We start from the raw sequence: 16,400 nt of genomic DNA, 5'->3' as shown, positions 1-16,400 counted from the left end.
GTATAAACGGACAAATTTCCATTTAAATCTGCTACTCCATAGAGAACAATGGACGGTCCGATCAGGTTGCCTCAAAAACGGACAGGAGGACCCGATCGGACCACTCATGTAAAAAGGGCCTGAAAAGCAATCCACATGGATTACTTTTCAGAGCATTGGCTAGTTTAGTGCACCTGGAGTAATAACAATCACTGTCATGCTACCCATATTGCTGTCCCTTTAACATGGTGACATAAGTTGACACCTATGTTGCACATGTGTAATGTTACTTTCACTCTGCTAAAAGGACAGCAATAGGGCTGGTAATACAGTGACAGATATTAGGGGAGCACAGGCTGTGCATGTACAATGTCTTCTAAAAGCTTCAGGGAAACACTTTTTTTTTCCACTTACATTGATCTCTGCAGCAGCTTCTCTTCTGAGGAATTCTGTCCCTCCTACCAACACAGACAGCACGAGGCTCTGCAGTGATGGACAGTGCACTCTGTGTACCTAGTGGCTAAGGAGGCAGCAGGAGGCGGAGCAGCCCGCCTCCTGCTGCCTCCTTAGCCAATGAGCAACTGAAATACTGTTAGATCCCTCCCTCATACCATCTCCCGAGTCTCAGCCCTGCCAGTTTACTATGCTTAGCCTATGACGTCTCTCCTGCAGACCAGCACTATTTCTCCTCCAGCTCCTCTCTTCTTGCCGCAAAGCCCTGGGCCCTCCCAGACACTCGGGCCTGGTACATGTGTATCGGCTGTACCCCCCTGATGGCAGCCCTGTGTGTGTTCCCAGGGGTTATACAGTCTGACTGATTTTGTCTCAGATTCTGTGTCTCCTGTCTGCCTCCTGAAGGCTATCTGACCTCACCTGCTGCTGCTTAACTGAGTAGATAAAAGCGGATGGGTCTTAAAGAGACAAGGTACCTGTTTTTTTCTTGGTGACAGAATTATGTTTTTTTCCATATTTTTTTTGCACATATGAGCTCATCACTCCTGTCAGTGGCACAGAAGACTAGCGAAGGTATGAGGGGGTGGCGTGGAACATATCTTCAAAATAGTGCTCAAGGAATGTTCAAGGAATGCAGTATGGTGTTCTGCATGATTTTAGGAGCAGAAGCCCTAAACACAAACACTCCAGAAAATCTAAGACCCACCACTGGTCATCCCCTGACCAGGACAATATGCATTCCTCACATTCCCGCACAGGGTGGCTTTCATGCTCCTCAAGCAGCTCACGTGGCAATGGTTCACATGCGTTTACATCAGCGCAATAGAAAATGCCTTGCCCAGCCCTGTAGCAAACATTGGCTATTAATCGGCATGGATTGCCTCAAATGCCAATGGATAAGGAACAGGCAAGACGCAGACCCAACTATCGCAGACGTACACAGATATTTCCAAATGTGAAAAAGGAAGAACCTCTTTTCCCATAATGATGGAGTTAAAAGCTCATTGAAAAAGAATGGGAGAGATGTGATAAGAATACCATTTTACAGGAAAGGTCTCCAAGCTTTATCCAATGAAGCTGTATGATGAATGTTTAAGTAACGCACTTCCAGGAGTGGAAGGGGCCTGCCAGCATCAGGTGCACAAGTGTCTTTGCCTTTTAATACCTTTCAGGGATCCCACGGGTTGAAAAAATGTACTTAAGACTGGTTCTTACTGGATGCAGTCCAAAGCATTTTATTAGAGTCAAAAATGCATGAACAGTGTTTACCATGGAGTCCAATGGTCTACATCACACCGGTGCTGTGTGTTGCAGTACAGTCAACTAAAGGAGAACATGTTGCATTTTTTCTCTATGGAATGTATCTATAACGTGGCAAACACATTGAAAAAGCACCTAAACACCTCAAAAGTGTGCATGCAGAAAAACCTCCTCAACTCAGAAATTGTGGTGAACTGGCCTGCAGACTTGCAGAAAATTTATACTGTAGCAGGTTTTTGCCTGTGGACTAGTGACAGCGCTGTGATGTTTAAAGCATTAAGAAATGGCCTTTAATTCAAGTGGAACCTGCAGGAGTGGGCATGGTTCGGGAGGACTTGAACCTAGCTGCTGAATTTTGTCCGAAGCTTCAATAGACCTAGTTCCCTGGCTGGCACATTCAGTCACAGGCATGGGAGCTTTGTGGTTGCACCACTGGAGGGTGCATGATGCTTCCACACTAGCCCTTTGTATCATTCTCCATAATGGGAGGTTGTTTGGCAAAGCGCTGGATGAAGCGAGTGACAGAAGAAATGTCCAGAATGTGGTCACAGTCTAACAAGAGGAAGCAGTCGTCTTTTTGCTCAAATCGATCGATCCTCAGAAGGGTTCAGGAAGCCAAATCCAATAGGCCAGGCTGAAATTTACCAGATCACAATGAAGGGGGCTCAAACTTCCTGTGTACATGAAATCCAATCCAGAGCAGGCTGCTAGACATTTAGAAAGTCTTTTGAAGATGGGCCCATCTAGTGTCTTCCAGTGGTAGCCAGGATAGCCTCCTTTTTGGAGGGTTTGGGTGACAAACATCAAAGATAGTTAGCTGGGAGTACAATCACCAAATCCTTTCATTCATGACCAAGGGATCTCAAGAAGAAAGAATTACTGCAAGATTACGTATAAGAATTATACTGCAACAAGTCTATAGTGCTGGTGCCAGTAAAAGAACAAATCTGGGGGTTTCTCTCCATTGTTTCTAGTACCCAAGGCTTCAGGAGCTTGTCTGGGTTTGAAGAAATCGAATGGGTACATACACAACAAAAGGTTCAAGATCAAGTCCGTGCAAACAGTCATGGCGATAGTTCAGCATGAGTTCCAGCTAGAGTCAATCGAGTTTTGGACACCAGTGTGCCTCTGTTGTGGTGTGCCTCTCAGCCCAGGAGATGGAATAATTCTGACGTTGGATGCCAGTCTGCCTTCAGTCTGAAGAGACAAGTGTAGGGCCATTGGAGCCTAAATATAAGGCAGTTTTTTTCTAGCATTGCAAGCCTTTTAGGATCTTTCTCCCAGGGGCCCGAGAAAAGTTGATGATTGACAACAAGACAACAGTAGCTTACATTGCTCACCAAGGGGGGCACCAAGTGTCTGTCTTTTCCTGTTACCTTTTGTAACATAAACTTTTCGCTGGACGGAGAGCCGCTTACAGGCAGTTAAAGGCATTCTACTTACCGGGAAAGCAGGATCTACTAACTCACTCAGTTAGGCAACTTATATTACAACAATAAGTATCTCAACTAGTATTGGCTCTATGGTACATTACAGTGGTAGTTCTCATAGAGAGTCCTCTGAACACACAACTTCTGGTATTTGTAACAATGTACAAAGGTGGAGTGATAGAAGGTTGATTCACAATGCCATAGATTTTTTCTCTTTGGTGTTTGTCTTCCTCCAGTGTCCTTGATTATGAAGATTTGGACAGAACAAGTTTTTGCCAAACAGGTGCTTTCCACCTGCTGAAGAGGCCTTGGTTGTCATTCAGCACCACCAATCCTTTTTCTGGTCAAAAAAAGATCTTTTATGCCAACATTAATGGCAGCACCCCATCCAATGAGACTCTTAATAGCCTGGCTATTGAGTCGACCGGACTAGAGGTGCAGGGAGGCTCATCTAAGGTGGTTAAGACCTTGGCAAAGACTACAAGACCATGAACACTACATATGAGCATATGAAGGAAGTTTTCTCTCCTGTGTCCCCAGTTCTAGACATTTTTACAATCGGCGCTTGAGGTTGGTCTGGCATACAACCCCATTGAATAAATGCTTCATGCAGGCCATAAATCCATATACGACCACCAAGGAAATTCTTGTTCCCTTCATGGGACCTAGGCTTGGTTTTGATAGCGCTCTTACAGGCATCCTTAGCTCCAATAGCTTCATTTCCATTGCGGTCCCTAGTGGTAAAACTAGTTCCTCTGACAGCAGTTGCTTCAGACAGAAGGATTTGGAGGTTGCAGCACTTTCCTGCAAAGATCCCTTTTGTGTCTTTTTTAGTGATACTATGTCCATCTCCAAGTGGTATCCAGTTTCCAGGAAAACCTGGGGGCAGTCCCTCCAAGCATTCATATGGAGTTACTGAGTATACAGCAGGAAGATTTCAGGTCCTTACAGTGTACATGCAAAGATCAAATACATGAGGAAAGTGGATAATCCTTTTCATTTCGCTGTCAGATTCTTGAGTCATCTTCTATTGGTTCACCAGGGTGATTAGATTGGCATGCAGAAAGTGGGCCTTTCTGCTCAGGAACAGGGGCAAGCTCCTTTGAACTGAGGGGTGGCAGCCTTTGGTGCAGTTATGCCAGGATGTCAGTGAAGTGTATATGAGTGATGGCTAGCCTTTCATTCAACTTTACAAGCTAGGCATGCAGTCGGCAAGTTTGGGATGAGACATATAAATTATTTTTGTCTTTGGCAGCTTTTTTGCGATTGTCAATGTTTTTTTTCATGTGTTCTCTCCCACCGATTTATTCAGCTAGTTAAATCCTATTGTGTGCTGAAGTAAGGTATGGCCAGGAATATGGAAAATTGTTATCAAATACTTACCGTAATTTTCCTTTCCTGGCCTATCCTAACGTCAGCACAAGACTCCCTCCCAAGTGGCCTGTCGCAGGCTAGATTATCGAACACGTCAGTGGGGGAAAGGCTGTCTTTTATTCAGCTAGGAAAAGGTGGCCATGTGAGCGCCAGATGAGGCGTTAACCCATTGTGTGCTGATGTTAGAATAGTGCAAATATCAAACTCTGAAATTAAATAAATAAAGGATGAAAAAAACGCAGCAGCTATCACAAAGGTGCTAAACCTTATAGTATGGGGGCGTGACCAAGATGGCGACCGGGCTAGACGTCTAAGAGCGACCTGGTCAGGATGCCCCTAACTTTCTTTGTCGGTTTGTGTAGATGGTCCTGACTTGGAAAAACAAAGTGGGGACTCGTACACCACAGCGCGGGGGAATCCCGGCCCGATATACTGGAGCGGCCGCACACGTGGAGAGGACGTCCCACATGGCGACACAAACTTCTGAGGCCGACCCAGCCTTCACAGAGAATGCCAACTTCTCAGCACTGATGCAGGTCATTAACGGATGCCAGGCGGCACTTACCCCCAAAATCGATTACCTGCAGATCGAGATGGGCCTTATGAGGAGGGATTATGAAAAAATCCACCAGCATGTGGATGAGGCCGAGCGCCGCGTGGGGGACACTGAGGACAAGGTGAGGGACCACACTGCCACCCTGCATACTGTCCAAGTCCAGCTGAAGCATCTGGAAGCTAAGACCGAAGAAGTCGAGAACCGTAACCAGCGCAATAATCTATGGATCATTGGCCTCTCTGAGGAGACTGAAGGCCCTAATATACCGGCCTTCACCGAACACCTCCTCCGCACACTCTTCCCTCGGGCACCCTTCTCCTCTCACTTTGTGGTGGAGAGGGCCCATAGGATGCATCCTACCCGTGGCCCCCTGGGAGCACCTCCACGCATGTTCATTTTTAAATTGCTCAACTTCAGAGACCGTGATCTCATACTCCGAGAGGCCCGGAAGATGGATACTATCTGCCACAAAGCTTGCTGCCTCATGTTTTTCCCGGTCTTCTCGGTGGATACCCAAAAGAGGCAGAAATCGTTCAATGCAGTCAAGCAATCCCTCCGCTCCTGAAACATCAAGTATAGTAGGATGTTCTCGGCACGTCTGCGGGTGGCCGATGGTGAGACGGTTCAATTTTTCACAACACCAGAGGATGCAGCACAGTGGGTGAATACCCTGCCATGCATGTGAACCGGTGACATCGAGACCCTAGCCTGGGTCTGGGCAGTATAAGTTACACCCTGCTTTGGTACACTTTCCTGCTCTTAGAGGCTGGGGGGGAATGGCCACTGAGACTGGACACCCTGTGCTAACCTTGTTTTTCAAACTCCAAAGATGCGCTAGTGGTGCAGGGCTACCAGCTGCCCATATCCATACTTCTGATGACTTCAGGGAGGGGGCCGGCTGCTAAGTACAGGTAACTGCCACTTTTGATCCCTGAACTAATGGATACGAGACCGACACCCACACTTTTGCCTGTGCTGTAGTTTTGGAACCCTTCTCTTTACCGCAGACCCGGGCTTGAAGCCACTCCCTAGCCCCACCAGTGCACCCAGCTCTGTGGGTACCCAGCCCGGCCATGTTATTGGCCCAAGGGATTATGTTTGTCAGTTACCAGCACCATACCTCTGTCTATCTGCATAGCCAGACACTAAACACAAGCAGTTCAAGTTTGTACCCCTGGTTCAGCCAAGTGACTCCTGTTCTCTCTATCCTGCTCTGTTGGTGGCATCTCCGCAACACCCCTATGCACCTAGTGCCCAGGTTCACATCGCCTACTTGACTTATGTTTATGACCCTATGTGGTTGCTAACCATGCTTGTTGGGGGGATCCAAGTGCATTTAAGTTGGAATGGGTGCACAGGGTTTGGGGGGAGTTGGGGGTTGATGTTTTTTGTTGCTGTTTTTGTTTAAATTTTTTTAAGTTCTATGCTAGTTGCTGAAGGAATATTACTTTTACATGTAACGCAGGTGGTGCAGACCTGTCTGCAACTGCCAGAAGGCTGCCAGTGGGGGATGACTCCCCCAGTGACTGTCTTTGGGGATCCAGATGCAGGGCCGAGACCTTCCTATATGTCCCTCTACCTCCCCTCATGGCCCCCTGACAGTGATCTCCTAGGATGTCCTGGGGTTAAATTCCAAAATTAAAAGAGCCCTAGTTTTTAAATTTCTCAAAAATACTCTCCTGATATTTGCATTCTGCAAGAAACACACCTTGTGGGAAGTAGGGTCCTTAACCTCAAGAAACCGTAGATAGGTCACTACTACAATGCCACCCATTCCACCCATGCCAGGGGGGTTAGTATCCTAATACGCAAATCCCTCCCGTTCACACTCATGGATCTGCATCTGGATACTGAGGGTAAATATGTGGTGCTCCACGCAAATGTTGATGGCATGTCTTTTAAACTGGTGGGACTGTACAACCCTCCTCCAGCCTCCATTGGACTCCTTAACAAGATAGCGCAGATAGTGGCGTCATACTCGGTTGCTGCAGTGAACTTGGCTGGGGACTTCAATATGATACCATGCCCAAATATGGACAAACTGTCTCCTGACCTGGCTACGGATTCTCCACTCTCCCATTGGGCAACGACATTCGGCCTCACAGACGTTTGGAGATGGAAGCACCCGGAGACTAGGGGTTATACCTGTTGCTCAGCCACATACGCAGCTATGTCACGCATTGACCTCATATATGTCAGCAGTCCTGTCTTAACTAAGGTATGGGAGATATCTGCCCTCTCCAGGGGGATCTCAGACCATGCCAGCAGTCCTCTGAAACTGCACACTAGGGTGGCCCCAAATAATTGCCTATGGCGTCTATCGAGATATTGGGTCTCGGGTGAGCATGTTGAACCTGTGATGGAATCTGCTATCATGACATACTAGTCCTCTGACCCTACTGGGACAGAGTTGCCTGCCCGATGGGAAGAGTTCAAACTTCATGTTAAAACGCAATATCACTCTGCCATAGAGTCAGCACGCTCTTCCTCCCAGGCAAAAATACTGATAATGAAGAAAAATGCTCCTGCGCACAAGTGGGTAACCGGACAAGCAGTGTGAACACACAGGCCTTGCTGCCCTCAAGGATGGGGGATCCTAGCAGACAACGAGAAAAAAGAAAGAAAGGGCGCACCAGGCATGTGCATTATCCTTTAGATACAAATGTATTAAAACTAATGATAAAAAGGAACTACTTACAAACAGAAGTGGAAGATCTCAAATGTATAAAAACAATCTTCAAATCACAGCATGCAGTCAAGGAGCAGCAGAGCCCACCAAAGGTACCGAAGGAATGCACAGGAGTCACTGCTGGCTGACGCATTTCAAGGGGAACGTCCCCTCTTCCTCAGAGCAGGGCAGTGAATCCTCATTCAGCAGTCCCCTTTTATAAGTGAATATGTATAGGTATACCCACATGCACCTTCAGTCAATCAGACCCAATCATAGAGGCCCCTCCCTTCTATTACCCCAACTGGGTGGGCGGACCAGCAAATAAATAAATGGATCAAATATTAAAAATAGTAATAAATAAAAAATACTACAAGTGATATTATTAATAATAAACACCGGAAGTGACCAAAGCAATATTAATACTAATGGTAAAAAAAGCGCCCACTAGAGGGGCATAGCCAGACCCCTGCCAGCTACAGTGCATACCGTACATTTGATATATGAAAGTGTTGAGTAGGGGAACCCTCATTAAATCGTGGTGAATACTGGTCTCATCCGTGGTTGCTAGTGGCCTCTGTAGATAGCGAGGGGCCGTGCTGCCACGTGTACACCATTCTCTATGGTGCAGGCTTACTTCCTTGATGTTATTAAGTCATGGAGCGCACGCCAAGCGTATCTGCGCTCCAGGCAAAAGGAAGAGGCGGACCTGGCGCGACCTCCTCTGCGATGCCCGTCGCTCGTCAGTGATGTAAGCGGCGCCATATTGCTGGGGGCAGCATTACGAAGGTCAAAATAGACCTGTATAGACATATAGGGGAAAAAACGCTTTTAGGCCAATAAGATGCAGTGTTTTTTTAGAGAGCCCAGCGGGAATACACAATTGCCAATCTGACAGTGGTATAGACAGGACAAAAATAGTAATATAAAATATTATGCAACCGTACCATGTGTGTTGACTAGTAACATTTAAGTGATTAGATTTATCAGGGAATAGCATGTAGGGGTTTACTGAGGCTGCTGCCCAGAGGTTAGAGACTAGGTGTGTTGAAAATGGGGAGGAGAGTCAGAGGAAGGATCTGCTTGTGGCTCTGAGGGAGGTTCAGCTTCTCAGACTCTCGGTTGCCAAAAAGCAGCTACTCTACCAATCACAGAGGGTGTTTGAGTAGCCAACAGACACCACCCATGTTGTCAACATCAAAGACGGGTCAGGGAGGTTGCTGTCAGATCCAAGAGAAATAAATGCTTGCTTTGCGGCCCACTATAGGGATCTATAATCCTCTAGAGCAGATTTCCCACCCAGAGAACTTCAATCCTTCCTTTACGATAGCCCTGGAGGTTCCGATCACTCTAAAAGAAATTCAGATGGCTGTGGCCTCTATGCAGGCTGGCAAGACCCCGGGGGAGGATGGCCTCCCAGCCAAGTTCTTCAAAACCCACTGTGCCTCAGTAGCAACAAGAGTTAGACGGGCCCTCTTAGCGTCTCTCAGGGACAATGCGTTGCCACCCTGTATGATGCGAGCTGTCATTGTGGTCATTCCCAAGCCGGGGAAGGACCCCGAACTCTGCCTCTGATCTTACAGACCAATTTCACTATTGAATGTGGATGCTAAAATCCTCACTGAAGTACTTGCTAACCATCTTAATGCAGTGATACTTTCTTTGATACATGGGGATCAGACAGGCTTTATGCCAGGCAAAGGAACAGATCTTAATTTGAGGAGATTGTTTACAGTGATCGATCGGGTGGCTGGGAAAGGGGGAGAGGAGGTGATCGCTTCTCTGGCCTTTAACTCAGTGGAGTGGGACTATTTGTGGAATGTACTCCAGAGATTTGGCCTGGGTCCAACCTTTATATCATGGCTTCGGATGCTATACTTTGGCCCGACTGCTAGGGTTCGGACTAATGGCCTTTTCTCTGCTTCCTTCCCGCTCCGTCGAGGCACCAGGCAAGGCTGCCCCCTCTCCCTGGCTCTATTTGCTCTTGCCATTGAGCCCTTGGCAATCCTATTCTGGTCCTCCCCAGTGGTCACTGGTATATCAGTCCACCCCATTGTCGAGAAAGTATCTATGTATGCTGATGATACCCTCCTTAATGACCCCCACCAATTCCTGTCGGCAGCCCTGGAACTGATTGACTCGTTTGGCAGGTCTTCAGGGATAAAAATCAATTGGGACAAGTCGGTTCTATTTCCCCTAAACCAGAGAGGATCCCCCCGGACCTACCCACCCCTCTCCAATGGGTGGATAGCTTCAAATATCTACGCATCCAGATCCATAGAGACCAATGTACGCCCGGTTCTCCAGCGGCTCATACAGCAGAGCTCTGTCTGGAAGAATCTGACACTTACCCCCGTAGGCCGTGTTAACCTAATTAAAATGTCCTTCCTCCCTAAGTTCCTATATGTATTTAGAAATGCCCCAATTAGCATACCTAGCTCCTTTTTTATCAAACTAGAACAAATAGTCAGCTCATTTGTATGGCAGGGGTCGTTACCGAGAGTGGCCAGGTCCACACTCCAACTTTCATTGTCGGAGGGTGGTCTTGCTCTCCCCGATTTTAGGAAATACTATTGGGCTGCGGTCCTGGTAACAGTGAGGTGGTGGTTCACGCAGGATCACCTAAGCTGACCACCTCATCGGTCAACTTAGAGGCGGCTATATTGGGATCCTACTCTGAACTGAATAACTGAGTCTACAGAGGGCCTAGATTCACCACACAAATCACTACCCACATGAGGACCACGGTGCAGGTCTGGAAACAAGTCTCGAGGCTTCCTGAGGAGCCACAGATGTTCTCTCCCCACACACCCCTGTGGGGCAATCTGTCAATGCCCCATCTGGGGACTGTGCCCGATCTGCAACTGTGGGCCCGATATGGAGTGAAAACGCTGAGAGACATCATGCCTGAGGAATGTCTGCTCTCCTTTGGAATGCTAAAGAGTAAATTTGGGCTTCCCCCATGGATGTAATTTAGGTTTCTGCAGCTCAGGCACTCCGTCCTGGCATCCTGGCATTCCCGGGTCCTTTTAAGGTAGAACCTCATTCGGTAGAGAGGCTGCTTACATCCCGCATCATAGACAGAACGTTATCCTCCATCCTCCAACCTCCATCACCTGTGTGGGTAGCTCTGGGGCTACCAGAGCTTTATCGGCCTGGTAACGTGACCTCCCAGCTCTAACAGAAGAGGATTGGTCAGAGGGCCTACAACAGTCTATCCCTCTTATGATCTCTGCAAGGGACAGATTTATACAGTTAAAATTTCTGCACAGGGTATATTACACGCCACAAAGGTTAGAAATAATGTACCATACCTCTGACGATAAGTGCCCTAAATGTAATAGAGAGGTGGGCAACTACATACATATGGTGTGGCTTTGCCCGTGAGTGCAGGAGTTTTGACAGGCAGTGGAGGCTGACATGAGCTTAATTAGTGGGATATCCATCAAGCTTGATCCCCTGATCTTACTGTTGGGTATCACGGACAATTTGCCCACTACTACCCACAAAAGACTGTTTATCTTTTATGCTGCATTTTATGCCAGGAAAACAATCCTACTCTAATGGAAAGCGGGAGAGCCACTTTGGACCTCCGTCTGGAGGGAACTAGTGAATGCGGCTCTCCCTCTTTACAAGCTAACATACATGGGACGAAACTGCCCCAAAAATTCCATAAATATGGTCGGCATGGGCAGGGGCTAGATGTCTCACGGTATAGCTCCATTTGAAGGGCCCCATCCCACCCTTCCCTACCCCTCTCGGAGACCCTCCATGCCTCCCTGTTTAGTAATACAACAAAAATAAATGAAGTGCTAAGTGCTCAAAAAGTGCATAGGTGCTCCAATATTGTTGCTGGTGCTCTACAAATAGGAACGGTGCCACACTCCCCTGTTGTGACCCCACTCACCAAATGGCATGGACCCACAGCTTTACAGTCTGGGGTCAGAAAAGCTGAGATCAAATAGGATCAGTTGTGGGACATAAGGAGTTCTCTGGAGTGTCTCATAGTGGTGGTTTCCATAAATATTCAAAGGAGCTCAGTCAAATTCATATGTGAAAGACAAAAAGGGAACTAATAGTGAAGTACTGTATGGATGTAGAAAAATTGCGCTGGCTAGGTGCTACTTACAAGAAACCAAAATAAACAGGCATCAGCATGAAGCTCTAGGTGCGCTGCTGGTCGGCGTGCATTCCATAGAGGATAAAGGTCATTGACTGGCCAAGCATGTCTCCAGACCTAAACCCTATTGAGCATCTGTGGGGTATCCTCAAATGGAAGGTGGAGAAGCGCAAGGTCTCTAACATCGACCAGCTCCGTGATGTCGTCATGGAGGAGTGGAAGAGGACTTCTGTGGCAACCTGTGAAGCTCTGGTAAACTCCATGCCCAAGAGGGTTAAGACAGTGCTGGAAAATAATGGTGGCCACACAAAATATTGACACTTTGGGCCCAATTTGGACATTTTCACTTAGGGGTCTACTCACTTTTGTTTTCAGTGGTTTAGAAATTAATGGCTGTGTGTTGAGGTATTTCGAGGGGACAGCAAATTTTCACTGTTATACAAGCTGTAGACTCACTACTTTACATTGTAGCGTGTCATTTATTCAGCGTTTTCACATGAAAAGATATGATAAATATATTTTCAAAAATGTGAGATATAAGGGGGGTTTGTTTGACATAACATATATATTTATTGTAAATAACTGTTAACGATTCTTTATATATACATATATATATATATACATATATATATATATATATATATATATATATATATATATATATATATATATATATATATAAATATATATATATATATATATACATATATATATATATATATATACATATATATATATATATATATACATATATATATATATATATATATACATATATATATATATATATATATATATATATATATATATATATATATATATATATATATATATATATATATATATATATATATATATATATATGTATATATATATTATTCTACCTGCATTTAAATGCTATTATTACTGTCATTTTTATATCATTTTTAATTTATTAGTAAATAACATTTTGTAAATCCTGAAATATGGTTTTACCCATGGCATGTTCTATTACAGTTATACGGGTGTTTATCAATTATGAAAAATATTTTATTTTAATTTAGTAATAAATATTTATACTTGTATACTTTATTCAAATTATTTTTTAATGATTATAAATGTATTTTGCATTTATATGAATGGTGTATAGCTGCATTACATATGTGGATTACATTAATTTACTATACACCATTAACATTTAAATAGGCACATGTATGATCTTTAAAAATTGATAAAAACAATGTTTTTTTTTATAATTAGGTTAATGTATATTGTGTAGGGGGAATTTAACTTAATTATTTTATTAATATATAATAGATAGTAGAAACTACCAACCCACGCAAATGGAAGCTGGTTAAACTAATATAGATTAAGGAGCAGGACGTTATAATGGTGATTGAAAAATGAAAAACAATAATTAACAAATTAATTGCAAACCGCGCTCCCTGTAAAGTGCAAGTGCAGATGACACACTCTAATGTAAACAAAGTAAATGTAGTATATATGTATATAGTGTCAATAGTGATACTCATAGGTAAATATCACATAAGTGAAAATAGCAAATAATCAAACATCAAAAATTGAAAAATCAAAAACAAAACAAAAACAACTGAAAGCAACAGTTCAAATTCAAAATGAGGTCAAAATTCAAAAAAAGTGTTCAAATAATGTTGAAATCGACTCTTGGATGAATCCTCCTGGGGTTCAGCAAAGCATCAGACAACAGTAATCCACCACCATCACCGGCCGCACAGCCTACTCACCAGATTGTGGTGACTCCCATGACAGGAGTCAAAGTCTTGGCTGTTCTTGAAGCGTTCTTTGACTCCTGTCATGGGAGTCACCACAATCTGGTGAGTAGGCTGTGTGGCCAGTGATGGTGGTGGATTACTGTTGTCTGATGCCTTGCTGAACCCCAGGAGGATTCATCCAGGAGTCCGATTTGAACATTATTTGAACACTTTTTTTGAATTTTTGACCTCATTTTGAATTTGAACTGTTGCTTTCATTGTTTTGTTTTGTTTTTGATTTTTCAATTTTTGATGTTTGAATATCATTTAGGTGATATTTACCTATGAGTATCACTATTGACACTATATATATATACTACATTTAATTTGTTTACATTAGAGTGTTTCATCTGCACTTGCACTTTACAGGGAGCGTGGTTTGCAATTAATTCGTTAATTATTGTTTTTCATATTTTATTAATATGTTGGGGAATAATGTGTGCTGATTCGTGTTCAACTTTTTGTATTTTACACTTCCTCATACTGTAATCCCGCTACATCACGTGAGATTACAGTGAGAGGAGCCGTTCTCAGGAGTTCCCGGCGTTTGTAGATTGCTTCACAACTCAATATGAGAAGCGAGCTACAGACCTTCATAAACAGGCACTCAGAGGAGAGCGATCTCCTCTGAGAATGTCTGAGAACTGAATACCGGTATTTTACTGCAGTTTCAAAAAAGGACACCTAAATATGAAAAATGAATATGTTACAAACGTTATAAAAACCTTTGATCAATTTTTGTAAAAACATGTAAAGATAAGATATTTTAATATTTTTAATAAACCAATAAAAAATAAAATAAAATAAAAATAATAATTAAAAAAATTAAAAAAAAAAAAAAATAAATAAAAATAGATATAAAAATATAAATGAAAGTAAAAATAAAATAAAACAAAAATGAAAATAAGAAAAAAATATAAGAAAAAAGAATAAATTGGGAAAATAAAAGAATAATAAAATTTTTGAATGCCAGTGCAACCAGCAGATACTATCAATTGGAAAAGAAGCAACTGAGATCCAATTTAATATTTAGGCCCAACGGACGCATAGTACCAAGCCTATCAATCCATTGGGTCTCGTTTTGTGAGATAGCTTTTTTGAGATTAGATCCCCTCCAATGTCCCTCTACCCTATCAATTTCACAAAAGATCAAACCCCTTGGGTCTCTATTGTGGAACAGTCTAAAATGATTAGACAAGCTGTGGTGTTTGTAACCTTTTTTTAATTCTGTTTACACGCTCCCTCAATCTGATTCCCAACTTCCTCGTGGTCCTCCCCACATACTGAAGGCCACATGGGACAGGACAAAACGTAAGTGACATGTGTAGTCTGGGGGTGGGTTAACGGTTTGGCCCAAGCATAAGTTCGGGTCAAACTTTGGTTGTTCAAGCAAACACCGAACAATATGCACACTATTAAAGTCTATGGGACACTAACATGAAAAATCAAAAGTGCTCATTTTAAAGGCTTATATTCAAGTTATTGTCATAAAAAGTGTTTGGGGACCTGGGTCCTGCCCCAGGGGACATGTATCAATGCAAACAATTTCTTTAAAAATGGCCATTTTTCGGGAAAAGTGATTTTTTAATGCTTAAAGTGAAACAATAAAAATGAAATATTCCTTTAAATATCATGTCTGGGGGGGGGGGGGGGGGGTGTCTATAGTATGCCTGTAAAGTGGTGCATTTTTTCCATGTTTAGAACAGTACCGCAGCAAAATGACATTTCTAAAGGAAAAATTGTCAGTTAAAACTGTTTGCGGCTGTAATGAATTGTCGGGTCTTGGCAATATAGATAAAACTCATTGAAAAAATGTCATGGGGTCCCCTCCAGTCCATTACCAGGTCTGGTATGGATTTTATGGGGAACCCTGCGCCAAATTTAAAAAAAATGGCGTAGGGGTCCCCCCCAAAAACCATACCAGACCCTTATCCGAGCACGGAACCTGGCAGGCCACAGGAAAAGAGGGGGGATGAGAGAGCACCCCCCTCCTGAACCGTACCAGGCCACATGCCCTCAACATGGGGAGGGTGCTTCGGGGTCTGACCCCAAAGCATCTTGTCCCCATGTTGATGGGGACAAGGGCCTCATCCCCACAACCCTTGCCCGGTGGTTGTGGGGGTATACGGGTTGGGGGCTTATTGGAATCTGGAAGGCCCCTTTAACAAGGGGTCCCCAAGATCCCAGGCCTCCCCCTATGTGAATTGGTAACAGGGTACATTGTACCCCTACCATTTCACAAAAAAAGTGTCAAAAATGGTAAAAAAGACAAGAGCCAGCTTGGGACAAGTCCTTTATTAAAACACCTACCGCACTGGAAATGATGTCTGACATCTGAAATGTCAATGTTTCAGATGTCAGGCATCATTTCTGGTGCGGGATGTCTGGCATCCTTGACGTTATGGTCCTTGACGTTTGACATAATTTCTGGCGTGACCACGGCATGTGCACTGGCTCAACAAGGCGTCCTCACCCCCATTTGGAACCAAATGTCTCCATTGGGGTGGAGGGGGATATAAAAGGGTGGCAGTCACAATTAGGTGTTATGGTCCAGCATAGGAGGGGGAGAAGATATCCTGGTGGTCTTTTTATGCAGGTAATTAAGCTACTTTGAGGCAATGCGTTTTGGTTCCTATCCCTAACTGGTGGGAGACTTATTTGCATTGATTTTGTTATTTGTCCTAGGTTTATAAGGTGGCCTCTGATGAGTTGGAGCTCTATGGAAAAAAAAAAACCTTTTTCTCCCCTCCACCCCCCTCTTGGTTTCTACCTTTATCTGAGAAGGGAATAC

The sequence above is a fragment of the Aquarana catesbeiana genome, linkage group LG09 (assembly GCF_042186555.1).
Source record: "Aquarana catesbeiana isolate 2022-GZ linkage group LG09, ASM4218655v1, whole genome shotgun sequence".
Classification (NCBI taxonomy): Eukaryota; Metazoa; Chordata; class Amphibia; order Anura; family Ranidae; genus Aquarana; species Aquarana catesbeiana.
The sequence above is the reverse complement of the archived record's forward strand: the minus strand, read 5'-3'. Positions refer to the sequence as shown.